At 44.6% G+C, this 12,628-nt stretch overlaps 1 pseudogene; it reads right to left on the reverse strand.

Moving 5' to 3' along the window:
• Positions 1 to 2,915: 2,915 nt before the first annotated feature.
• LOC136637964 (5S ribosomal RNA) lies at positions 2,916 to 3,035 on the reverse strand (annotated as a pseudogene).
• Positions 3,036 to 12,628: the final 9,593 nt, after the last annotated feature.

Consider the following 12,628-nt stretch of genomic DNA (forward strand, 5'->3'; position numbering starts at 1 on the left):
TGGTGCATTGTGTTCTAGAGGTTTGTCACAACAGTCCTGAATATCAGTCTGCAGTCCAATTCTTTGGATCTTTACTTGGTTGTTCTCTGTGATCTTATCAGTTTTATCATCCCAGGAATGTTGGTGTGAAGGAAAATTGGATTGTTTGCAAAGATTCCGGTGGACAATAGTTGAAACCCTATCATGACGTTCTTTACAGTCAGTTTGGGTAATCTTACAATGGGCACTGACCAGATGGTCAACTGTTTCATCTATTACTATCATGAGATTTTTACACTGGTAGATGTTATTGACTGTTTTATCCTGACATCAAGTCCTTCCCAAGGTCCTAGGATGTCTGGTTTTTATCCTGTAAATACAGTCGCAAAATGTAAGCTGTTCCCAGTATCGCTGCTTTTTGCAGTTGACTTATGGTAATTTCTGTGACCTCTATGCTGATCAGATGCTCTTCAAGGTGTTTTGGAGTACCACTGATGGTGCCAATCACCACTTATTATTATTATTGACTGTTTTCATTTTCATGTCTTCATCAATATTATGACTGTCTTTGTTTTGCAAAGAAGGCATGTAGCATATAATTGGCTTAATGGGCAGACAGGACCGGATTTCATCTTACACATAACATGAAAACTGTAGATTGCTTTCAGTCCCACATCTGAAAACAAATTCCTTTGGGGTGGAGAGAGAAAAAAATGATTGAGGCCCACGAAAGTGTTTGAAATCTCCAATGAATGAAAGGAAATGAACCATATTTGATTCCACAAGCTTTCAGTTGGAAGAGAGGAATTGCTTTTGTACTAAGGTAGTCCTACCTGATTGAGACTAAATGTTTTTGAGATGCAGGCCAGGACTGAAGTCCAGTGTTGTGGTTGCAAACATTCTTCAGCATCGTTTTTGCGTTTCACATTTCATCCGCTGAATAGGTCTGTGTGCCAGGCCATTGTGGTTCGGTAGCTGACAGAAGTCAAATAAACTTTGCTCTCTTACTAGCTTAATCATTTCTATTATTCCCAGTGTCAAAACAATAATGTCAGAGAAATGGTTTTGCTGACACCACAGGTTAGCACTGAGTGATTCTAAATGTGTTGTGACTGAAGTTTCTAGAAAATTGCATATTACAACTGGAAATTAAAGAGCTTACGCCTTTCAGGTTGCATCTACGGATTGGATGCTGCGTGCAAATTGCAAGTTTCCAAAGGGAGGATTGGTCATGAAATGCCTCGAGCACATTAGACGGCGAGCAGATTCCTGAATATTCACAGTGTTGTACTTGGAGATTAGTTGGAAAGGGCTTTTTCTTAAAAGGAATCACTCAACTGTATGAGGTTTGAAGAGGCATCAACACTTTGAATCTCCAGTCTGACTCAGAAAATGGCAAGAGGTTCATGAACAATCATTGCACCAATAGTTCATAGCTTCCTTTCCCATCATCAGCCTCTTTGTCTAAATATGCAGGAAAATCCTGTATGCACATACTGGAAAGTCTTGAGGAAGAAGTGGGAATGTCAGTAGTTCTGTTGATCATTTGTAGGGCTGACCCAAGACCTCCTGATACCTGAGATGGTAAGATTCTGCTCCTCGCACTTCCTAAATTGGACAAGGAAGAGGGGGAAGAATGGAAGAGAAAGTGGCAAGGAGAGGCTTGAGAATATTATTATATCGCTCCTATATAAACCTTTAGTGCAGCTACATTTGTAATACTGTATATAGTACACCTCAAGAAAGACGTTGTAGACCTGGAAAATGCGCAAAAGAGGGCAACTAAAAAGATCAGAGGGCTGGAACAGCTTCCTTATGAGATACCGCTACAATGTTTGGGGCTTTATAGCTTGCCAAGAAGGCAGTTATGGGGGGGGGGCATGATTGAGACATATACAATTATGCATGATGTGGAAAGAGTGGAGAAGCTTTTGTCCTTTTTTCACAATTCAAGGAACAGGGGTCATTCATTGAGAGCGATTTAGGATGGACAAAAGGAAGTACAAGCATCTTCCTTGTATCTGTGGATCCCATATCCGTGGATTCACTGATCCATGTGCACCCATTGCTTAACTGTTTTCCTTTGCTGTGGTGCCAAGCACTTCTCTCTCTTCCTTTGTAGCCTGTTACAGAATGCTAGAGGAGTAGTGCAAGAAGATGTCAGCCAGAATGCTAGAGGAGGAAGCCTAAGAGAATGCTAACAGAAGTTAGTCTCCCTCTTCGGGTGTTCTGCCTCAGTGCTTCTCTTGTCTAGTGTTATATAACAGGCTGCAAAGGAAGAGAGAAGAATGCTTGGTATCACAGTTAAGTATATATAGGCTTCCCTTTTATCTGTGATTTCGGTATCCATGGGGGGGCAGGAAGGTATCCCCTGAGGATACAGGGGGATGATGTACTTCTTTACCTAGCATATAATTAGTCTGTGGAATTCATTGCCACAAGATGTGGTGATGGCCATTAGTTTGGATAGCTGTAAAAGAGGATTGGATAAATTCTTAGAGGGCAGGGTCTAGCAATGGCTACTAGACATGATGGCTCTGTGCTATCTGCAGATCCAGCAGCAATATGTCTCTGAATTACCAGCTGCAGAGGAGCAATGGTGGGCAAAAGGTAACTCTTTCTCTTTGGACTTCCCAGAAGCAGCTGGTGCATCATGCGGTGGAGAGCAGCATGCTGAACTAGATGGGCCTTTGGCTTGATCCTTTGGCAGGTCTGTTCTTATGTTTTTGTTAGAGGAGAGTGGTAGACTTTGTAGCCTTCCGCTCTCTTCTTTTGCACACTTCCACTCTGTCCCCTTTTCCAATCCAATCCAGCAGATTGGTGGATGGAAGTGGGCACCCCCAATCAACCTGTTGCCTGAGGTGACTGTGTCCATCAGCTTCACAAATTAACTGAATGAATGTTGGCAACCTTCAGTCTCGAAAGACTATGGTACCAGCCTACAGCACCTGGTATTCCTAGGCGGTCTCCCATCCAAGTACTAACCAGGCCTGACCCTGCTTAGCTTCCAAGACCAGACGAGATCTGGCATGTGCAGGGTAACAGTTGCTGCTTACAAATGAACTGGGCTTGATCATTTTCATCCAGTGATGGAACACATTTGGTGGTTCAGTTGAGAGGTGGATATATTCTGTAGTGGGACCAAAACTATAGAATTTTCTCCTTAAATAGGCAGCTCCAGATTAGCAGCCCCTTCCCCAGCTTCCATTCCTGGGCCCTGTGGGAACTTGAAGGATAGACATGTCCTTCAAGACATAACCAATCATCAATGTTACCAGTACTTTTCTTTATTATCAGTAATCACTATACATTTATATTAAGAGCAGTCCCCCATGGGCTGACGTCCTCTTATGTTTAGGATGTACAACAAATTAAACAACATTTCCTTCCTTGTGCACAGGGAAGAATATTGCCATCTGCTCCTCAACACAGTGGAGCCCAGCTTTCAGGGCATACAAAAAACGGTGAGTCAGTAATCCCGTCAAACTGGAGCCTGACTCCTCCGCAGCAGGTCCAAAAGTAACAGTAAGTCAGAAGACTCTCCAATGAACAAAAATGCATTGAGCATGTGCAGGAATGATGCTCTTGCTTAAGGGGCCGCACACAGAGAGACAGGGGTTTCACTCACATGATGCACCCAATTCCTCTCTTTTGGGTGCCAGGCAAAGTTTATTCTGGTCTTGTAGGCTTTTAGCTGAGACGTTTCAGCTTGAGTGTGGGAGTGGGGGGCAAAAGGGAAGGCAAAACTGCCTCACCCTTTCTACTACTGCCTATTTTGCAGTGGCAGCAACAGCTTGAACAATAAAATAAAATAATATGGGATGACCCAAGCTAGGCTACCCTTGACCTCCATGGGCAAAGGGTGGGATTTGGATCTGATGAATAAATATTGTGCATGCAATTTGGCTACACGGAGGCTGTCAGCATTTGCACTGGACAGGTGCAACCACCTCCCTCTTTCCCCTGCTTTTTCCTCTTTGTACACTATGTAGGAAAGACTGAGGAATCTTCTGGCCCAGACAAAGGACCTTGAGTTTTGAGTCTCCCAGTGGAGTTTCTGCTAGTGACTTACGGAGTAAGGGCCCAATCCTATCCAACTTTCCAACTCTGGTGTAGCCACAGTGCAGCCCCGTGGTAAGGGAACACATGTTCCCATACCTTGAGAAGGCCCCTCCACCACAGGATGCAACACACACCGCACTGGTGCAACTGCTCCAGCACTGGAAAATTGGATAGGATTGGGCCGTAAATCTGCTGACCTCTTGGTGCTGTACTCAGCCTTTGCTGTTAGGAGAGTGGGATCTCATTGGGAAACAGATGCAGCCCCAGAGCTCTGCTTTCCATGATAAATTAATTACATACACCAAGATGCTACGTAACACAGTCTAGTGGGAAGAGAGTAAATCAGCTCTCCACATTCCACCTCCAAACCAGATTTTGCTCAGTGGAAGGAAGATTTAAAGAAAGATTGGAGGATATCTTTCTGTCCCCTAAAACAGGTTCCTACAGTATGACATCTAACTCTTGGCAGGGAAGTCAAACAGCAGAATGCCAGGAGGGACAAAAGAGATGGCGACTGGGTAAAATCACAGCTCATATCTCAGTGTGAGACAAGTTGAAAGAAAGACAGAAGAAAGGAGCAGAACTTGAGTCAGCTGCTTAAGCAGGGTAGTGAAAGGACAGAAGATCAGACCAAATCCATCTAGTCAAGCACCCCATTCTCAATAGTGGCCAACCAGATGCTTCTGAGAAGATCATAAAGGGCATGAAGACAATGCCCAGTTGTCTTCTCACATCTGGTATTTAGCAGCATACAGTTATTGAGCAGGACGGTTTTCTATAACCAGTGTAGCTAATAGCCATTGAGAAACTGATCCTCAGCCAGTTTGACCTATTCCCTTTTCAAGCCTTTTTAGCAAGCTGCCATCATCATATCCCAAGGGCAGTGGATGCCATACATTACTTATGTGCTTCTCTGGTATTTTATCTGGCTTTATCTCCTGATAATTTTATCTTGGCTTTATTCCCCAGCATTGAAATATTCAGTATTTTTCAAATGAGATGGGGGGGCGTTTCCCATGCAAATATGAATTGTGAGAATCTGAGTGATAATTCCCTTTTACTCCAAATGCTGGTTTCATTTTCCCAGCTGGAGAATTGCAACACATCATTAACTGAATTATGTACTGTAGTCTTTCTCTCCACAACTCTTCTTACTATTTTCCAGAGAGCATTGCCCTAGATCAAAAAGTCTCAGGACTTGGCGTTTTCTCAAGTACCAAACTCTTTTGTTGTTTTCAATAATATGGATCAATCAATGGGGCTCATTCTATCTACATGCCCAACATTTGTTGGGGGTAACACAGGTTGGCCCAGTGGTGGAACAAACATTCTACCAGTGCTGACTGCCATATAAGACACTCCGGCAGCACACCGAGTAGCATGCTGTAGGAGCACAAGCAGGAAGGCTGGAGTCATTCCTCACATGTTGGTGGACCTGCAAAGACCCATCGAGACAGATAAGATGGTGGGAAGGTGGGATGGGGTTAGAGGAACAGTACTGCATGGGAGAGGGTGGAATGAGGTAGGGATGGGGTTGAGGGGAGGGTGGAACAGGAGCAGGTTTGGAAGCAGCAGTGGCCACCAAATCCTAACCCCTTTCCCAGGGCTGATCCCACAGTGTGGGTGCATGCAGACACCCACACTGGTGCAGATCCCAGGAGACACCTCCCCCCATTCCACACAGGCTTACTTCCAGATAAGGAACAAATATTCACTTATACAGAGACCTCTGCAACTGCCCCCACTGCAAGTTGCAGCGGTACTATTTTTGGGACCACTGCATCGGCCGGGGGAATTGATAGGATTGGATTCACAATTTCCCAAATTCAAAATTAAGCTGTTGTATACAACATGCATAAGGCTTCCATACCAGGTTACAAGCCATGATGGGTATGTGCAACCTCCTGGTTTTAGAAGTAGGCTACCTCAGAATGCAAGGAAGTGGCTACAGGATGCAGGTCTCTTGTTATCTTGTGTGCTCCCTGAGACATCAGTGGACCACTGTGAGATACAGGAAGCTGGACTAGATGGGCCTTTGGCCTGATCCAGCAGGGCTTTTTCTTCTTAAAACAAAATGATTCCCAGTGCTTGCGTCCTATATTTCTTGGTTCTGGTTCATAATGGACCTGGTTCTAAGAATTACCAGGTAGGTGGATGTGGTGTATGCATATGTGGGAAGAGACTTACAGCCCAATCCTATCCACACTTTCCTGGGAGTAAGCCCCATTGACTCGAATGGGACTTACTTCTGAGTAGACAGGTATAGGATTGGGCTGTCAGCCACTTTAGCTTAAGACCACAATGTTGTAATTGTTTCTCAGGCTCCCCTACATCTGAGCTTACTGGCTCTCTGCACATTGTGACTACTATTAGCAATATAAAGTACGAGTAATTACATTGGGCCATGATCTAAAGATCTTAGTTCTTAATTTCCTATTGGACAGTACTTATTCACTTTTCTGTCATCACAGCTGGTAATTAAAATCAGTATACAACAGGGAAGACTGGCTTTTATAAACTGGATGAGGGGAGAGGAGAGGGCATTGCTGATGGTGGCCCAGCCCCTGTAGGAGGGTTTCCTAGGAAGGTTTACTTGGCACTTACTTTAATGTCCTTTCAGTGCCAGGCAAAGACCTTTTTTTAAAAAAAAAAAAATTCATAAACCTTTTAATTATAGTTGATGTTTTGCTGCCTTTTTACCTGCTATTTTACTCTGCAAACTTTATAGTTTGTTTTTATGGTGGGTTTTTTCCCCTTTTCGTAAACCACTCTGGAAATAACAAGGATGGGTGACTAGATTGGAAGACTCGTAGTCAAGTCTCAAAACATGCTGGCTCAAGTCACACGTTTTGAGTTTTTCTTGAGAGTTTTTCGCAGGAATGGGTGGAATCACAGACTAAAAAACTCAAGTCATATGGGCTGCCTGTCCGCTTGGTGTGTGTGTGAATTTGTGCATGGTTGTTTGCTTGCTTACTTTTTTCCACAGCTTCTGAAGGATCTCATGGGTGATCCGGAAGCTGCTTTCAAACCAGTGTGAGCAAGAGACTTGGAGAGAGGAGGGTAGGTTGGCTCCAGTCATGATGTGAACGGCAGTGGGTGGGTAAGTTCCTGACTGGGCTTCGTCAAGAACCTATTGACGCTTTCTGCGCTGCTGCCCTCTCTGGAAGAACAGCAGAACTTTTGTTTACAGATGGGATGGGGACATCAGGGGAGTGTTAAATGAGAACACCAACACATACAGCAGCTCGCCAGCAGCTCTGTTTTTTCCTCAAACTGACTCATTTGCCATAAGACTCACACTCAAGTCAAACCAAGACCCCAAAACTCTCTGAATGAGTCCCCACAGCTGCCAATTAAGATTCAAGCATGAGTCAAGTCAAAGGGGGCAGGGGGCGGGACTAGCCTCGAATCGAGCCGTGGTGGATGGGCACATCCCTGGGCAGCAGATAATTTCTTAACAATAGACAACACAAATGTAGTAATGGGTTAGGTTTTTCAACCAATGCATTTTGTAATTGCCAAGAATATAAACAGACTTTTTTAGGGATGTCACTTGACAACTTAGGCTGATTAACTGCATGAGTTTGAGTCAATTAAGTACATAGATTTGCAGGTGGCTAAAAACAAATGCAATGTTTACACAAAGCATGTGTGCCATAGCAGGCATTTTCCAAGAAAAGGCATTCCCTCCTGCAGATGTAACAGAAGAGAGAACTACCTCTTTTAAAATGGGGCTTGCCGTTGGCTATTTTTCTGCTAATATTAAAATAATTTATTTTTCACATCTGCTGCCTGATCAATTGGAAACACCATTTCAGTCAATTAAAAGGGGTTTTAGGTTTACGTTCTATGCACATTTACCTGGAAGTAAGTTCCATTGACTAGAATGTGACTTACTTCTGAAAAGACCTGCATAAGCTTGGGCATTAATTGATGAACCTAACCAGTTAATCAAACATTGCAGCTCTACTATGTTTTTTCCGCCATGGCCTGACCCCATAACATTTCTCAGAAGATCTGTGAAGAGATTGCAGTGATTTAGCAGGAAATGCCACCCTTGTCATCTTGCATCTGCTTAGGAAGAGCCTTGCAGGTGAACAGTCCCACACTGACAGAGGTTCTTGCCTAGGCAGTCAAGAGAAATGCCATCCTTCAAGGTAATGCTGATTTATGAGCCTTTTCTAATGCTTAGGAAATCTCTTATACAAAGAGGCATCTATTCTCACACATGGGAATGAAATATTGGGCCACGGTTCATTATCAGGGGTTGACTATACTTCTTCTTTTCTGCCAATAGACAAGCAGCGAGGAAAAAGAGTGCAAGGTCTAAAAAACACACCCATAGCAGCCAGATCTTGTAGTATATTGTACTTAGGCTTTTAACTCTCTAGATGTGGGCCCTACGAAGAACTTTTTCATTCGTGTATTTTGACCAGAATTCCTAAAAGCTAATAACAAATGTGCAACTTCCCCCCTGCCCCTACGGTGATAAGTGACATTAAGGTCATTCCCCCTGGGCTGTCTCTGCTATTCTCAGCACCTAAACGAAGCAGAACGCCAGATGGCATTCTGTTCCACCACAGTTCTTGCTCACACCTCAGACCTGCCATCTTCCTGCAAACCTTTTGAACTCAAGGCCTTCTTAATCTGCCTTCTGGGATTTCCATCCTCACCCAAACTCCACCCAGATGGCTGTGACCTCTGGGCCTCCATTGCCCCAGGTCGTGGTACAGTGATCTGATCTTTCCCTTGCAAAGTTCTATTCTTGTCAATGGAATTTATTTATTTATTTATTTATACATACATCTATCACACCCTCCTGGCTTGATCCACGCTGTCAGGCAGACACGCCACACATTCATTAACCTACACAATCCAGACCATGCCAGTCCTGTGCAACTGTTTGAAACATGCTCAGGTGCACATATGGAGTGAGATTTGGGAAAACATCCACTGACGCAGCTCACAAATGCCATGCAATTAAGATCCCATCTGCATGGGGGTGATCACACACCGTGACATGCATATGGTCTAAGTGTGCAATCTGTATTCTTCAAAAATGTAGCCCCCCTCTGCGGGTGAGATCTCGATTCCTTGGAGATCAGGGAAAGAGCCATCTCTACACCTGTCTGCATAGGACTAGAGTGCAGGAAGAGGAGGATGATATGGAGGTGTCTAATACTGAGCCAGACCACTGGTCCTGTCTATGTTGTCTGACTGGCAGCTCTGTTTCAGACAGTGTTCCATCCCCACCTGACCTGGAGACACCAGGGGTTGAGCTTTTGCATGCAGAGCAGGCACTCTCTCACTGAGCTACAGACACTTCCAGCTCTACACAGTACTGCAAAGAGGTGTTTTGGTTGGAGAAGACTTGTACAGCAAGTCTAACTACTCACTCTCAGCATAGGCATATAGAAAAAAAGAGCTCCAGTATCATCAGTCAGTCAAAAAGGAGACTTCACTGTCACAGGATGTGGTGAGAGCCTCTAGCTTGGATAGCTTTAAAAGGGGGATTTGACAAATGTATGGAGGACCAGTCTATTCATGTTTATTAGTCATGGCAGCTAGTGGAACTTCCATTTTTAGATGATGACAGCAGGGAGGACTGTTGGCCTTCCTGCCCTGCTTGTGGGTTCACCAGTGGCAGCAGGCTGACCATCATGAAAAGCAGAGTGCTGGGTTTGATGGACCTTTCATGTGATCCAGGCTCCCATAATTCTTTCTGATGCCAAAACATGGTGACCAATGAGCCCTGGAACAGAAGAATACACAGCTGTTCTGCCAGAGATCCTCCCCACTGGGCCTTGTGCCCGCTTAAGGCTGATTAGTTTCCCTTGTTAAACTCACAAGTGCAGCAAGCAAAAGTCAGAGTCCAGTCCCAGTCCACAGATTCCAAGTAAGTCAGTCCAATCAGTTAGAGTTGTCAAATCAGAGTCCAGAGCCAATAAGCCGAGTCACAGTCCAAGGTCAGATTCCAGGAAGTCAGTCAAATCAGTCAGAGTATCCAAGTCAAAGTCCAAAGTCATTAAGCCAAGTCACAGTCAGATTCCAAATTCAATAAGCCCAGTCAGTCTCCTCTCCTACCTCCAACCTGCACTCCTTCTACAACCCAGAAACCCTTCCTGCCTCAGGTGCTCTTATATCCCTGAGGGCCCTATTGCCTTCCAGTGGCTGCAGCTGTGCAGCACACTCTGCTGGATGCCCAGGCCTTACCCTTATAGGGGCCACTGCTGACACCACATCTACCTCCTCGCCAGATCTTCTGCGATTCCAGTACAACAGCTGCCTCCAATATTCTATTTTCCTATGAGCATTTTGGAAAACATATGCAGTTTCAGCACGGTCACAGACGAAGCACTGAAATGTCAGAAGAAAGGTCAGGCTCAAGTGGGAGACTCTTGAAAGACCTGGGAGCCCTGCCAAAGAGTGTGTCTCCTACCCACACCATCGTATCTACCCCCTCCCAGGATGACAACACCATGTTCCCTATGGCCGTTTTCTTCTCATGCATTGCAAAATGTGGGTCCAATTTTATTTTTAACAACACAAGTGGCCTTCAGATGATGGAATGTTTTGAAGTATGGTTGTTTATTCCATTGGAAAAACAGCCTACGCGCCATCCACATGGAGTGGCAGTTCTAGAACTGCTGAGACAATATTTGCTTCTAAATGAAAACTGGCGGTGCATCCATGTTGACACCCAAAAGTGTTTACGTCTGGAGTGTGAAAGAATCCAAATTATTTTGCCTCCCCCTCTGTTTCTGCATGAGTCACTGTTCTGAGTTTGACTCTTGACTGAAGAAGCTGTGACTCATGTATATATTTACTTTTATTCTCCCATCCTTCCTCCATTGAGCTCAAGACAAGGTACATGATCCCCGTCCCCTATTTTTATTCTACTCAACACTGAAATGCAGGGCTGGATAGGTGAATTTGTAGATGCCTGGGCAATACTTGGAAATCAGTACCCCTGGGGATCAAGCTCCACGGGTCAGGAGATTGAAATGTTGTCTAAGTAGGCCTTCCTAGGAAAACCTCCAATGGGGGCCGAGCCACCACCAAGAATTGGCTCCAAATGAGTTAAATTTCCCTTTGAAATTAATGGGAGGTAGAGCCTCCTTTGCTCTGAAGGTCCCTAGTGGAGAAGTGTCCGTTTTGGTGCATTAGTTTAATAGCAGGACTAGTTTGATACACCTGTGTAGGGGCTTGTCTGTAGGCTGACTCACAGCCCAATCCTATCCACACTTTCCTGGGAGTAAGCCCCATTGATACGAATGGGACTTACTTCTGAGTAGACATGCATAGGATTGGACTGTAAGTCTGCCCACTGCAGCTCTGTACTCTGCTGAGGATCCAAGACACAGAGTTTTTCTTCTGCCAAAGCTTTAACTGAAACACGGTGACATATAGTGGACTTTCTGGCAAACATCAGATGCACCTAGTTGCCACATGCAGCAAAGCAGGCTAGGCTGACAAGCTCAGTGACTAGTCTAATTGGATTTGGAGGTGATGGGAAGAACTACATGCACTGCCCTGAGTTCCTTAGAGGAAAGGCGAGATAGCAATGTCACTAATAATTATTATTCAAAGAGTGTTCTCAATTGAGCAGGACACGTATAATGGGACATGTTAAGTCAACGATTTTCAACCAGTGTGCCACAGCACATTGGTGTGCTGTGAAAGTTTCACATGAGTGACACGAGGGGGAGGAGGTTGGAGCACAGCGGTTGAAAACTGCTGAAAAACTCTTTCAGGTTCTGTGATTCTGTTTCTAGGACAATTGTCTATAGTGACACATTGTCATTCTTCCTCTGGTGGTAGAGCCAATGGAGGAAGAGGCATAAGCAATTTGTGACATCACAGCAGGAAGTGACATCACAAGAGGCGAAGACCATAGAGAAGACCATAGAGATCAATGTGCAGTGAGAAGAAAAACATTTAAAATCTCCATGTTAAGTTATAAATGTAATAGTCATAGCATAGAATGGGACACAGAGCAGGGGACCACTTCTTCAGTGCAAAGAGCCTGAGCTTGGGAAAAGGTTTTATTATCGGGTTCTTGGAAAATACTGAAGCTGACAATGCTCACCTCACAGCTGTCTAAAAGTCTGCCCAGGCTCAAGCTGATGAAGAGTGTTGCATGCGGTATTTAGCTTACTCCATTCCTGCACTAGTGAAAGTCTATAGCAGCCATTTTCAAGCATTGTGCCATGGCGCATTGGTGTGCCACATGTGGTCCATAGGTGTGCCACAAGAATTTTAGGGGAAGGTCATTTATTAGTTGGGCCAATGGGGGATGTGAGCCCCCCACTGGCAGCATGGTGTGCCTTGTCAGTTGTCAAAAACCTGATGGTGTGCCTTGATATTTTAGTGCTTTGTCAGTGTGCCGTGAGATGAAAAAGGTTGAAAATCACTGGTCTATAGATCGCACCAATTTGCCATTGTTGGGTTGGTTTGCTTCTGCTCAAAGGCTGCTTCAGAGTCACTGTCAACTCCATAAATTACAGTTTCACAAGTAAAAGCCATTAATGTTTTGAGGTGTTTTTGTATTGTTTTGTTTTTTGCCCCAATGGCAGCAGCTCTCCTT

This window comes from Tiliqua scincoides, chromosome 1 (genome assembly GCF_035046505.1).
Source record: "Tiliqua scincoides isolate rTilSci1 chromosome 1, rTilSci1.hap2, whole genome shotgun sequence".
Classification (NCBI taxonomy): Eukaryota; Metazoa; Chordata; class Lepidosauria; order Squamata; family Scincidae; genus Tiliqua; species Tiliqua scincoides.